Source organism: Strix uralensis, chromosome 2 (genome assembly GCF_047716275.1).
Source record: "Strix uralensis isolate ZFMK-TIS-50842 chromosome 2, bStrUra1, whole genome shotgun sequence".
Taxonomy (NCBI): Eukaryota; Metazoa; Chordata; class Aves; order Strigiformes; family Strigidae; genus Strix; species Strix uralensis.
This window is the reverse complement of record NC_133973.1, coordinates 69060785-69075570: the sequence shown is the minus strand read 5'-3', so window position 1 is coordinate 69075570 and position 14786 is coordinate 69060785.

Below are 14786 nucleotides of genomic sequence, written 5' to 3'. Positions count from 1 at the left end.
TAGAAAACAAAATGTCACTTCGGGTTAATATAACCTCCGTCTTGCTCAGTTTTGCTTTGGTGCATGTTGCATTGTGTGACAGCAAACATCAGATGAGCTTAGCTGGATGCTGAGCTTGAATTCCTTTACCATTCACATTGTCTGTCCCCAGGCAGGTATTCAGGTTTTATAAGTGATGAGCTCATTAAAATTTCTGCTTCTTAAAAGCCTCTCAGGGAGACATTTGTCTGTTTGCCATTCTGTATTTAAAGTCTGTAACTGCAAAATTTGTTGCAATGTCCTCATTCAGCTATGAGCATAGTATCAATAGCTTGGATTTATAACACACACATCTTCACATGGATGGTTAATGTTTGCTAATGAATCAGCTTTGGAAATCAAACAAATAATTACAATATAAACACTTTTGGTTGCATGATGGTTTATTTCCTTTAACAAAATTGCTCTCTTCATTGTCCACTTGTGAAATTTGCTTGCAAGCCAAAGGCATGCTGAGTCCAGTGTTGTATGTGCAGATCACCCATGAATTGCAGTTGTAAGGAGGGATGAAGAGTGGCTTAGAAAATTGGACCCATGAGAATAAAACAACCAAAATCAGAAACTGTCTTGGAAAATGCCTGCAACACAAGCCTTTGGCAAGAAAATTTTTAGGAGAAAACCCAAATAGTTTTTGGCTGCAATAGAAGTTCTGGACACAATTCTGCCATCATTTTAAACTAGCGCACAAGACATATAAATGCCAAGTGTATCTGTCTCATGGTATTGCATTTTGATAATTAAACTGCCTGATTAGTGCAGTTTCCTGTATCAGATATTTTCAGCTGGATAATGTACATTTTCCCAAGAAACAGACAGAAAGCTAACTGAAAAAAACCCTCAAATTTATACAAGAAGCATTTAATCTTCCTATTATTAATAGTACAGTATGTGTCCAGGACTTTTTATGTTAAGGGATTTGAAATCATCCCACCACAGACTTGGAACAGAGCAGCTGTTTAAAGTGAGCAATATATATACAGGCTTGTAGAGAGCCAGAAGATGCAGATACTGGGACCTGTAATAAAGAAGGTTGTGAGAGTGTAACTTTCCCCTGGATGTGAGTGAAGTACTTAGCTAGTATTAAAATGGCCATCTCAAAGTTTTAGGCAGCCTACCTTTGCTCCCTACAGGACTGGCCTGTAGGAAGGTTCCTCTAGTGACATCCATTGATGGGGAAATGTAAGCTGCAGTATTTACCTGTGCAGAAAACAAAGGCCTCAAGTACATCCCACAAATAACTTTTCTATGCAACACAACAACCCACGTCTTAGAACTGAATACCTGATACCATACATTCTCAATACCATGTTTTGCAGTTCTGCAGACGTTCTTCAGAGCATCTCCTTCATCGAGCTTTCTAACAGCTCGCTTTTGCAGCTCTGCATATGGTGAGCTGATGAAATCATTCCATCCCATTTTGCATGACAAGTAGGTATTTTGAAACAGAGCTCTACTGTTCATATTGCTCTCTGTCTAATTTTAGTGACTCTTTCAGAAGCCTTTTTTTCAGATCCGTGATAAATCTCTGTGCAAGCTATCTAAATGGGAAAGTATGTAAAGTAAGGTGGACCTATAAATTGCTTTATTTCTTCTGTGTACTGATATCTGGGCATTGTCTTATCAACTCTTAGGGTCTTTCTAGCACCTTAAAAAAAACAGATATTAAATATCCTTCCAGCTTAAGCTAACAACCCATTTGTGGTGTCTGCTGAGAAGCTGTCATAGCTTAGTGTATCTTGAAACAACCAGCCTGGCCAATGGCAAAATTTTAGCAGCATTGATGATTTTTTCTTTTGATAGAACAAGAAAAAGAACTTTAAAATATACTGGTAGCTGTAGGCTGGGAAAAACTCAAGTGGCTATGGCAACTCTGTTTTGTTTTCTCATGATTTATTACTACTTAGTCACATGAATATGATGTGATTTTATATCTGTTTTGTTGTCCTACATAAATACTGACATTACAGTAATTTTATAATCTATGACCTCTAAGGGTACAGGGTGATATGATACCTGTGTCATGCCAGGCCTTAACCCTGAAGGCCTCCATTCTCTTTACCCATTCAATGCAGGGCAGCTCCAGAGCAGTAACTTGGCTTCACCTCTCCTCAATGCTTTATTCAAGTGGACATTCCCATCTTCATTAAACATAAGATTGCTGAATTGTTTTAATTTCCTTCTGATCTATTTCAAATGTCACTGATTTGCTCAGAATTTTTTTGTAATTGTTCTGCAGAGACAAGCTTAACTTAGACCTGCCTGAGATGTTAGGGTTTGGCAGAGCTGGTTAATATTGGTATGGTCAGAAAAAAGCACTGCAGAAACTAAACTAACACTCTTCAAAACCCCTCAGGGACTGCTGGTGGCAGCAATGTAATATGCCAATCATTTCAAGTAATAGTAGAAAGGGAGCAATATGCATCTGGGAATTTTATTTATTGGAAGCAAGACCTTCAGCATCTAAAGTTTTTCATTTCCCCCTGCATTGGCCTTGCATTGGAGGTTTTGACTGCAACAAGATTAGAATTGATGGTGGTGATTTACACTTCACTCTCTCTCTTGATTTCTCTTTGATGTCCATACAAAATGATTGACTGGAAAAGTATTTTTTTCTTCTGTTGGGTCTTGAAGAGTGAAAAGAGATGTGGTGGTTTGACCTTGGCTAAATGCCAGGTATCCACCAAGTTACTCTATCACTTCCCCCCCCTTCCCCTTTTTTCTCAACAGGGCAAAGAGGGGAAAGAATATAAGATAGCCAACCCTTGTGGGTTAAACAAAAGCAGTTTTAATATAAGCAAAGCAAAGCAAAGGTCTGCGCGTGGAAGCAAAAAAAACCCCCCAGATTTATTCTCTACTTCCCATTAACAGGCGATGTCGGGCCTTCTCAGGAAGCAGGGCTCCAATACGCGTAGTGGTTGCCTCGGAGGACCAAGGGTGACCCCACCCCCTTCCTCCTTTCTCCCAGCTTTATACTGAGCAGACGTCATATGGTATGGAATATCCCTTTGGTCAGTTCGGGTCAGCTGTCCTGGTTGTGTCCCCTCCCAAGATCTTGCCCACCCCGTTTAATTGTGTGTATATTTACACACAGTATATTTACTATGGAATTCCTGATAGTTGTGAAGGTCCCTCTGACGTTTCACTTACTTATTTACACTTATTGCTCTTTAGATAATTTTAAAAATCTACAAGACAAGAAACTATGTCATGGGAAGGCTATGAATGAAATATTTTTGTTCTGTTATTATAAGTCAATATATTTCAAGATTCCATGTTTCAAGTCTTTTAAAAAGTGACTTAAAAAATATACGTTTTAATTGCTCTAAGTTATTTTTCTGTATATGTACTTACAAGCTTACATGTATGTATACAATTAATTTACTACTCTCTGCACTGCTCTTAGACTTGCTTCAGTGTTCTAGGCATTATATTGCCATTCATCTACAAAACTCAAGCCAAGGTCTACAAAGAGAAGACATGAAATCTTAGCGAGTTGGGTAATTGATCTGGCAACCATGTGAAAAATGCTACTATATTTAGTTGATATTTTTTGTAAAAATACTTGGCCAAGAACAGGAAACAAGTATAAACGTAAGTCCTGGTTTAAAGAGCTTACAGTTTAAAGCCCTTCAGAAAATTACTTATATACATATGAAAAATCTAACGAACATTAAAGTTATGCATTACGAAATCCAAGGAGTCATTGTTTTCTAACACAGGATTAGTATTAATGTATGATATTGGCAGCATATGTTTGACAGGCTGTCTGGAACATGTGCTGTTACTCCAGGGTTTCTTTAATAATTGGCTTCAAAGACATATTTCGGTATTTGAAAGAGAGGACAGTTCTTTATTCTGAAAGTGCCAGCAGTAGAACTTAAATATCTACCAGATCAGGTGTACACAGTCTTAGATAATGAAAAGACAGATAAATTATAAAAGCAATAGTGCAGACCTTAAAAACAGGCTGGAGAAATGAACAACTGCAAAGTTCATTACCTGCTAATCCTGCAGAATTCACATTTCATTAAAGAGGGGATCATTTCAGGCATTGAGGCAGAGCACTGAATTTATAAGCCTCTAAGATGTTTCTAATTTCCCTATCAAATACAGGAATGCTGCAAAAGGGTAGGCAGCTCATGTGAAATGAAATGCCTCTTTAAACAAAAATATTATCATAACCAATTAGCAATTGCTAATTTAGTGGTAAATACTGTGCCAAATACAGCATTTGACTGGAAGAGGGTGTCTTTGCACAGCAACATGACAGTTTTATAAATCCTCTACTACAGGAAATACTTTTGCATGTTGAATTGTTAACACTGCATTGCATTCACAAGGTTATACAAAACCTGCCAGACATTACTCAGAACAAATGAGAGCCAAAGAACAGCCAGCTTTCGAATTCATATTGCTAATAGAATTGTACTGGGGAAATGGCTGTTGAAGCAGAAAGCTAGGGATGTATTTATTATTTCTATTATTATTTATATTACAACAGTATGTAGGCATTCTAGACAAATTTAGGCCTCCTTAGGCACATTGCAGACACAGGAAGAGATATTGTCTTAGGTTAAATCAAAACAGGATAGACAAGATGAGGAAAAGAGAGATGCATTGACTTACTTCTGGCCAGGCAACAAGTGAGTGATAGGAGGACAGGTCAGGTCCATTCCCCTTGTGTTCCCTGACCTTCACCTGCTCCTGCTTTGGCTGCTTGCCCAGCTGGCCTGAACTAAAACAGTAACAGTAGCATCAAACACCCATTTTTTGAAAGTGCCCAAGATGGTCTAAGACACCCAAGAAGACAATTTTGGATGGATCTGACACTTGTCCTCTTCCCTTGTACTGCAGACAATGACATTCCCTTCTTGGGTCCACTGCTCCTGTTAGGTCTATAAGACAGGATACTTAAGAGGCATGTAGCTTAAATTGTCATTTATTATTTTATTGTTAAAAGCAAAAATATAAGCTGAACGTCGGAAGTTATGTGCTTAGCTAGTTTGTATGCATGTTTGCCCTTGTCCTGCCATTTTATCCCTTAAAGGTTTATGTATATTCTCTTCTTTGGGTGTATGTGAGTAACTCTGCAGCAGGGACAATGTCTCCCTACATATTTGTGTTGTTCTTGAGCACAGTGAAACTGCAGCCATTTGGCCTTTGCAATAATTGTAAAAATCAACATAAAAGTATAAGGAGAAAATATATAAACTATAGAAATGAGACAAAACCACTAGAACAATAGTCTAGTGCAAAACTTCATTATGGTAGAACAAATAAATATATGTTATCCAAACCCTTTCACTATCTCCTGTCCTTAGTGACAGCTTGGCAGGACAAAGATGGGATAGAGGCTCTGTGAGGACTTGAAAGAAGCCGTATGCTTCCATTCATTATTCCCTCCTTGCTCAAAGTCTCCAGATATATATTGTTTCATAAGGCACAGTATTTCTATTTGCTCTTGATACAAGCATTTGTTAACCTACAATGTTCTTCAGGACTGAAAACCATCCCAGACCATGCATTTCAAATGGGTTGGTAAACCAGATGTTCTGCGTTAACATCTGTCACAAGGGCTCATTGTGTGATTGATAAGAATCTGTTAATAATGTGACTTTTATTTTTGAATATTCAATTACAGTTTTTACCTGTTTAATTGCATCCCCACTATTTGTTTTTGGGACTACTCTGGCATACAGTGACAGCAGAGTCAGGACCATTAACCTTCATTACTAAACTGAGTAGTGGAAACACTCAGCATTGTCCTGATATTGCCATTCAGCATCATATTGCCAAATGCCTATTTTCTCTGACATCTCTGCTCATAACTGCAGATACTGTAATTGCTATGAGACCTCTGCATTTTTTGGTGCTATTTTTAAATGACAATGTTGTGAAATAAATCTGTTTACTGACAGTTTCTCTAGTCTCATTAAAAACCTTTTCAGTATTCCTTAGGTTGTTGGAAAGCAACATAAATCTACAGGAGATGACATGTTGAGAGGGAAATGGGTGAGTGGTGTAACTGTAAATGCTTTACTAGCTTAGGTAAATGGGAATGACATAAGAAATCCCTCAGACAAAGCCTTTCTTTCTGAACATGTGGGCTACAAGACTTACCTCATTTTTGGTTTTGCCTTGCCAATGGTGCATCTATTTTTCTCATAGTGTATCTGAATAGAAACTGCTTTGAATGAAAACTAGTTATAAAAAGGCAGTGCCAAATATCCCAAGTTTTGATGCAAGCATTCATGTGAGATGAGTTAAGCATACATTGTAGTCAGTTCACTGGGCATAGGACTGAACTGTTTGTACAGCACAGATTCTCTTAAGTTTGTATTTCTGCTTTGAAGTATCTTAAGCAGATTTAGTATTCAAGGAGCTAATGTTCAACTCTTTTTAAAAATGACGTGCCCTTAAAATGTTAACATTGAAATCCTGTGAGAGGTCCTGTTCAGGAATGAAGACTCCATCTTTCCTTTTTAGCAGGGAAATAAGCTCATTATGAAAATATATCTTATTTATTTTCTTATTCAAATATTATGTTATGCTGCTAAAAAGAAATTTCCATTATGTTATCAACTATTTTGATCAAGAGAAATCCTTGAGGACACTTCACAAAAAGTAGTACAATGGATTTTAGACAGATGGAAAATATAAAGTAGTTTTTTGAACCTAAAATTGGGTAACTGTGCTTGCTCTTCAATGTGGACTCATTACATGGATAGCTGCTGTAGTGAATGCATAAACAAATATCAAACACTGTGCAAATATCATACTGATTTATGCAGTAGAGGAATACCAATCAGCCTTTGGCAGTAACCACTACATCATCTCTGGATGACTAGAGTTTTAACTCGTTGGGTCCAAATCTTTCTCTCCTTGTCTCCTGACATGAATGTTTCTACAACTTCTGCCTCCACATGCACAGCTGATGCTGCTCGCCAGCATGTTTCACATGTGTGATACCAGTAAGGATGTTCATGTTCTCTTGGCTACAATCCAGAGGCTGTATAAGATGGCTTTCCAGACATTTGTATTTTTATTGGCAGTTATTTGAAGTAAAAACATCTCCCATCTGAACTAGGATTTGTTGTTATTTTTCTTTCTGTTACCATAAGCCAGAATCTGGTGTTCTGCGTAGTTTATACAGATGGAAGAATTCATTTTAATAGCCTACCTTAAAACTTAAGGAATAGAAGTTGTCCTGTTTAGGTTGGCTGTCTTACATTGAGTTACTGAAGTTTATCACTAATCTGCAATTAGTATATGGTTTTGAGAGTATAATTAAAGCATACATTCCACAATATGCTGCAGACCAGATAACTGATATGAAAGAACATAATCTCTTCAAATATTACTTTCCTGATGGGCGGGAAACAAGAATGAAGCAGAAGAATTTATTGGTTCATTGCTTTGCTGGAACATACTATTTTTTCGCAATAACACAGAGTAATAAAGTTTACATAGCTCTCTGGTATACTAGCCCTGAACAATTATATTACCTTTGGTATTCAGTTTACTTCTCTGTCATATTTCTGTCACGTCATCTTTGTGTGTAAGAAACAAACTGTAGAGGCTAGTAATCTTTTTTATTGTTAACTACTTACATTCTTCTTACATGCTGAGCAACTAGGCTTGCACTTTGTGTGATGGCAACAGTAGTTGTTGCTCATTACTGGAGCGGGAAAACCTCACTGTGGAGGAAGGCAAATTGAGACACTCTGGATTTCAGAGGTGCTCATATATAGGACAGAAAAAAAGTTTAAAATTTGTTAAAAGGATAGCTTCTGGAGCTGCTCAGTATAGCATGCAATTAAACCAAGCAGAACTTCGCTGCTTTTTTTGTGATTCTGTGGGATGATATGATCTTTTAAAGATGGCTCTCTCCCATTAGTGACTGACTGTTGGTATGTAGGCTATATGCAAGTTCATAGCCAGACAACCCACTGTGGTGCTGGGGGCAGACTTAATCACTATGCTTGACCATAGACCAGAACAACAGAAGCATCAAAGAAGAGAGAGACAGAGGCAAGACCTAGAGGCTGGTGGGCAGCAGGCATCTTTTAACTCCTTTCACCATGGCCATGCTCCTGCCCAACCTCAAAGGAGGACAAGCCTTTCACAGTCATGTCTCTGCAGTGGTTATTGGCATAGCTAACATAAAGTGGGTATCTTTGTCATCAAAATATCATCAATAAAAGATAATCTTACCCAATTATGTTCAAATCATGAGAAGCCAGATAACTGGATCTGCCCCAATCCTTGAATAGCATGCTCCCAGTGACCCATCATTTTTGGGACCATCTTTCCCTTTAAGTCCTTCTGAAAATTGTGTCCAATGCTTTGATGGATGTGAACGGCTGACTAACACAAAGTGCAGTGCAGCACTCTAATCTCTGTTATTAATAAGCAGATAATAATTATATTCCATTAGTGAATTGGCAGGATATATTTAATTCCTTTTGCTTGAAGTGAAATACATTAGTAGCTCAGCAAAAAAATGGCCTTGACCATTTCCAAATAAGTAAATGAATTTTAGTGCTTCAGTCATAACCATGGAAAACTCTTAGTTGGAAGAATTAACAAGAATTGATTTCTTACTGCCATTTTACATTGAAGGATGTCACTTAAAGTTACTTCAAGTGTGCTTAGGCTCCTAGGATCATGTATATTAGGATCAGGAGCAACATGGGATGTAGGAGTATGACACACCCAGTACCTGACCATCGTTGCTATTTCATTCACAGGATCTATTTTAGCACTACTTCTGCTTTTTGTCTACAATATTTCAACTATTTCTGAAATTCAATCGTGTGATGAGGAATTTGCCTCTAATACTTATTCCAAATCTCTTCTATGGTATTGTATACTCATTGGTCTTTGAATTAATTTTCAGCTCAAATATCTCCTCTCACTGCTCTTTGTATATGAAAATTATCTAATCACTCTTAGTTTTCAATACAAGATTATTTTCTGTCACTAGGTACTTTCTAATGCTGTATTACGCGCTAAGCTCAAAGTTGAAGTAGCACCCTTTCTTGCCTGTGCATTGACTGAGAAAGTAATCTATTACCTATAAGACTAAACTACATGTTTTCTGCTAATACAACAGCCTTTTTTTCCCAGTCTTTACCAGATTTCAATTTATTCAATGGTCATAATATTAAAAGTGTGTCAGTCCACATTCAAGTTACATTCTTTAGGCCTATATAACCCAATATATAACCTCATCAAATGCTCTTTTCAAACCCTTTTTCATTGAGAGCTATTCTATCATCTTTCCCCTATTCTGTACTAGAGTTTTTCACATCTTGCTTTGGTAGTACTAGTTCTTCCACCTTATTACTCAGGTTTCCTGCATTAGTCCACAGCTTCATTGTTTACTTCTGACCTCACAGTGTTTCCTAAATCAATTAAATATAGCCAAACTGACCAATTTTTTCATCCACAGAAGTACTTTCTTTTTTTTTCCACCACTACCTTATTCTCTAGCATAGCCTTATTCCTGACTACAGCCTCATTCGCATTGTTTTTCACCTGTTACTTATTAATATTTATGGAGGTAGCATATGTCTCCCCCAGTCACAACACATCTCTTGCAACCTAGATTGATGTTTTCCTTTACCTGTCTTTGTAGTCTTGGTTGCAGAAGGTCAGTGCTCCAGACAGCCAGGTGCAAACTTTCCCCTGAGAACTATGCTCCTTTTGCGAATGCTTCTCTAATTCCCCCTCCTAGGATGAATTTATCAGCTATCTGTTTGGTGGGGTCATATTCATGGCTTCAACCTTCTTCTCAAGGAGGAAGAGAAAGAAGTGAGCCATATCTTGCTGATTTTTAAACATCTGTATGGGCATTTCTATGGTGTGACCCATCTCACGGTAATGTGTGCATTAGGATGAGATTAGTCATGTTTGATAAGTGTTGGCTTCTCTCCTTGGACCCCAAAGGCAACCCAAAAGGCCAGGTCAGGAGTGGAGAACTGCTTTGTTTATCTTTGAGACTGTATCCTTACCACTAAATTGAAGATTCTCAGGCATGTTTCTGGGCACTGAACACATCTGGTGGGAGGCTACGCTTGCAATCTCTGTCAGCCTTGCAAAGGGGAGGCTGCTTGCAGAACCCCTCTTGGGAAAGGCCTTCTGCAGCCCTTGGAGCAGTCCAGCCCCCAAGCTGTGCCTGTGTGCCTGTTTGGAAGAGTCACATTTGGCTCAAGCCAAAAGCAGGCTGGAGACCACCCTAATGGCCTGGGAACAATTCTGTGCATTCTGTCCTGCATTAAAATTGACTTCTTTAAAACTTCTTGAAGTGTCTCCCAAAGCCTCGTGTAATTGTTCTCCAGTCTTTCTGGGGCAGTCTGATACTGTTGCAGCTGGGGAGATGTCATAGCATTTGGGTCTACCCAGGTTCACTCTTTTCAAGTGGAAAACTACTCAGTATTTGTGGTCTTTTCAGTCCTTTTTGTGGATTTTAAACTGTGCTTGGCAACTAAATGTAATTTAAAGAGAGGGAGGCTTCATACATTTCATGTAATTGCTTGGTATTCACCTGCCATCAGTCCTTGTGTGGCTGTGGTGGAAAGCGATTTGTTCAAAATTCAATATTGATTAAAAATGCTTGCATCAAAGACCTTAACTTCTTTCTCTACCCATTTAATTCTCCACTGTTTGTTTTTATACCCACTGTTCCTTTTGTGAATTTGACAGGAAAATATGGGAAAAATTTCCCTAAATTATTCTTTAGCAGAAATAAGCTATTATTGTTAAAAAAAACCCCACAAGAGTTTCAAGTGATTCCTAAATAGAGTCTCCTAAGTAGGATTTTGTTGTGGTTTTGTCCACATCTGGCCTGCATATGGTATTTTACTTATGATGTCACGTGGCAAAACAGTTCATTAATGCTTTCACAGCAGTCATCAGCACACCTTTACCTTTGGCTTTTTCTTGACTTTTTAAATCTGCCGGATTATGGACTTGCTTTCATTCTGAGATACAAGTTACAAGATATCAGGGCTCTTGTCTTAAAACATGCTTCAGTTTTTCAAAGGTGCAGATGGGGATCAAACTCCCAAATTGCAAGAGAGACCAGAACGTTACAGCCTCAAGGAAATGTCTACACAATTTGACATTGTTTGAAAATCCTGGCCTGTGCTTCACTCCATGAGTGAGCACCTCAGTGCCCAGGAAAACAAGTCAGTGTGCCTTATTTTCCCCATCCATGAGTGGACAGTATTGTCCACATACTTTTGCAAAGCATCTGGGGGATAAATACACTGTATATTTGGCATGTGTCATTATAGTAGAACTTGGATAGCCACCCATTTATATCTTTCCTTTGACTTCAGTGCACATTAGATCAAACCCAGGAGAATAAAAGCACAGATTTAGTTTTCAGTCATCTAAAATTTTGATTTCTAAATAATTGTATTTTTAACACACATGCAACGCCCAGAATGACTTTATGTCCCACAACAAAGGGCTCTTCCACTATATGAAAAATTACCAAACCCTTGTCCCAGTCCTCACACACAAAAGGTGGAACCCAGCTGCAGTCTCTAGGCACGTGCATTCCTGCTCCTGTAGCACATTTTCTGCTCCTTGCCAACTCTGCAGCCCAAAGCACAGCCCCTGTTCAGTCCCATCCTCCCAGTACAACACCTGCAAGAGAAAGGTCCCTGGCAAGGGCTCTGCAGGAGGGAGTCCTACTGGATGTAGATCTCCTTGGAGCTCAGGGGCTTCTGCTCTTCTTTGTGGCTGTAAGGACAAGGAAGAGACGACTGAAATGAGAGCTTTGTTTCCAACATGGGAGCCAGGTTTTGGGGCAGGTCTGTAGCCATGGGGTGGCCCCACTGATCCCCTGGGCAAGGGTCAGCTCCTGCTCTGCTGAGGCCAGCTCACCTCTGCAGGGATATGCCCATGACACAAAACCTCACGTGATGCTTGAGAGATAATAAAATAAACGTCTTTATTTTTAATAGATGGACAAAACAGACCCAAAACCAGACAGTATTTTCCTGAATTGCATGGGCACTATAGAATACAATACAAATGAAGTTAAAACATATATATCTATATTATGCTTCCTATCTGCTTCGTTAGGTATAGTCTTAATATAACATTTCTGACACAGACAAAAATATACTTTTTTTCTTTAACAACAACCACAAATATTGCCCTGATTAATAGCAGACTTATAATAACTTACTGTCTAACTGCACATGGTACTTGATCAAATACGCTTGAAGGGCAGAAGGAAAAATGAATAACAGTTTTTTTTCCTATGATACTTATATTTGAAATCCTAAGTTGTTGTACTATATGAAAATAAAAGACTAAATCTTTTGCTTTGCTTTATTTGATCCACTTAATGTTTACATTCAGTTCAGGTTCACAAAAGTATGTTTTATTTATAATACATACACCATCCCATATGGACAAATATAGATGAAATTGTAACTTTTTTTGACATCTTAGCTATGTTATTAACCTTGATTTTATGAACACATCTCATGCAAAGGAGGTAAAAAACCCTGTCAAATAAATGTTATTCACAAATGTTAAGAATATGAAAGTAAAATGTGTGATTGTGATATGAATATTTTATCTGGAAATCATAGGCTCAGAAACAATAACCTTAGTGTCTGAAAATGAGCTGTTTGCTTCACTGATTATAGATCCAATTTAGTGCACAGTATTACTGTCTACAAATTGCAAAAGTGGAGGAAGAGCATCTGATGATCAGATGATGAAAATAAAGTCTACTTCAAGAATAACATCCTGTTGGCATTTTGCTTGTGGAAGTAAGTTGATGGTATTTTGTTATCTTTTTTTTTTTTTTTCCCCCAGTCATCAATCAGAGATACGGCCTTTGGTTATATGACCAGCTCTGTATAAATTTAATGGTAGTATAGCTGAACTAAGGCAATAATCTTGTAAACAGATTTTACATGGGACTGTTTGGCTTGATTTTTGGCGTTGTCCTGTCCAATACTCAGCCCACCACCGCAACCACTGCAGCCATTGTTGGACTCAAGCAGACATGCACAGAGGCTTGGTACGTGGAAAGCAGAGTTACGGTTGCACAATGAACAGTCTTCAGTGCCACTTCTCTCCTTTGCATGTAAAGCTTCCATGGTGTGCAACTTGTAAAAGCGTAATAACCTTACAGTCTCTGCAGAGAGGACTGGAAAACTTTGTTAGAACCATTTTCCTACAGAGAATGCATAGTTCCATCTAAACAGGAATACTCTGTGAAATCACAGTGATTTCACAAAAATATTTGATGGGATAAACAGTATAAAATATTCTGATAATGTTGAGAGCATCTGGCTTGAAATTTTTTTAACTAATGTATTTTAATTTTTCACCTAACTTTTTCATTTTGAGCATTTTAAAAGCCTTTATGTTTTTATGGCAACAAGAGAATACAAGCGAAAAGGAAAGATTTTTATTTTTCAATCAAAATTTCTTAAACAATTCCAGATTAATCCCTTTCTCCTTTCCTTCTCCTCCCAGTATTGGGAATTTTGAAATAAATAATATAGAAATGCTGCTGTATTCAAAGCATCTGGCCACTATGCAGCTTCTCATAGTGAAATTCTAGCAATTCCTAGACAAAACTGAAGCGAAAATTTTCAGAAGTCCTACAGGTGGCTGTAAAATGGGATCCCGTAACTTAGCTTGGAACTGCAGCGTAAGGTGTTGGTTATGTAAGCGGGCAAAACCGTGCCTTGATATTTTCTCATAAGAAAGGATTCAGGCTATTGGATTTGGGCCAGAACTGTATAACAATTCAGCAGTGGCTCTGTTCTCCCCTCTCTTTCTTCCATATCTCTTTCCTCTTCTCTTTTCCATGGATCATGAGGGAATGAATACCGCTGGGCTCGCATCCAGTTTGTGAGATCCTCGGCACTCTGAATTTCATTGGTGGCTCGTTCACTCACCCCACAGGAATTTTTAATTTCTTTGCTATATTGGCCTTTCTGGGTTTTTAGTGCAGATCCTGATTTTGATTCCCTTCACCCAGAGCACACTCAATATTTGTTAGCACAGTAGTATCGTAGTTCACAATGCATATTAAGAACTGAGATGCAGTGTTATTTTTAAACACAGTGTATGGAGAAAAAACCCAAACATCTCTAAAATTAATTTTCTCTATGTATAAAATAGATATATGCCATTAGAACTCCACAAAAGGAGCAAAAACATATCTAAGGATTCAACCTTGTGAAAGTTTCTATCAACATTGAATGCTCAAGTTGATGGCTTCTTCCTTTAGCAGCAAAACCTATTCTTACATCTCCTACCCTCCAGTATAGCTCCTCATGCTGTGAATGTTAAAGAAGAAATTTCACCAGTGACCAGCAACAGGAGGATATCTGGATTTCAGTTGAAAGTTTTGTGTCACGCGTAGATATTAAAAAGAATTATTGGAGCATAACTCTTAATTGTACAGAAATCTAGCTATTAGATCTCCCACTGTGAAAGGCACGTACCAATGGGGACAGACACAATCATCTTGGCCATGGGCAAATGGAAACAACATTGCGTGTTCCCTGCTGGCCAGGGCAAAGTCAGAAGAGGCCTCATCTCCCTGCTTAGGTTCTTCTGGCCAGCATTGCCATTCATGAGTGAAGTCTTGTCTGTGCCTGGCCACTGCTGGTGCTCTGCAGAGTCACCGTGATGACCCAGGAGTATGGCTGTTAATGACAGAGTGCAGCATGTAGTGGAAGACACTGCTGCGCCTT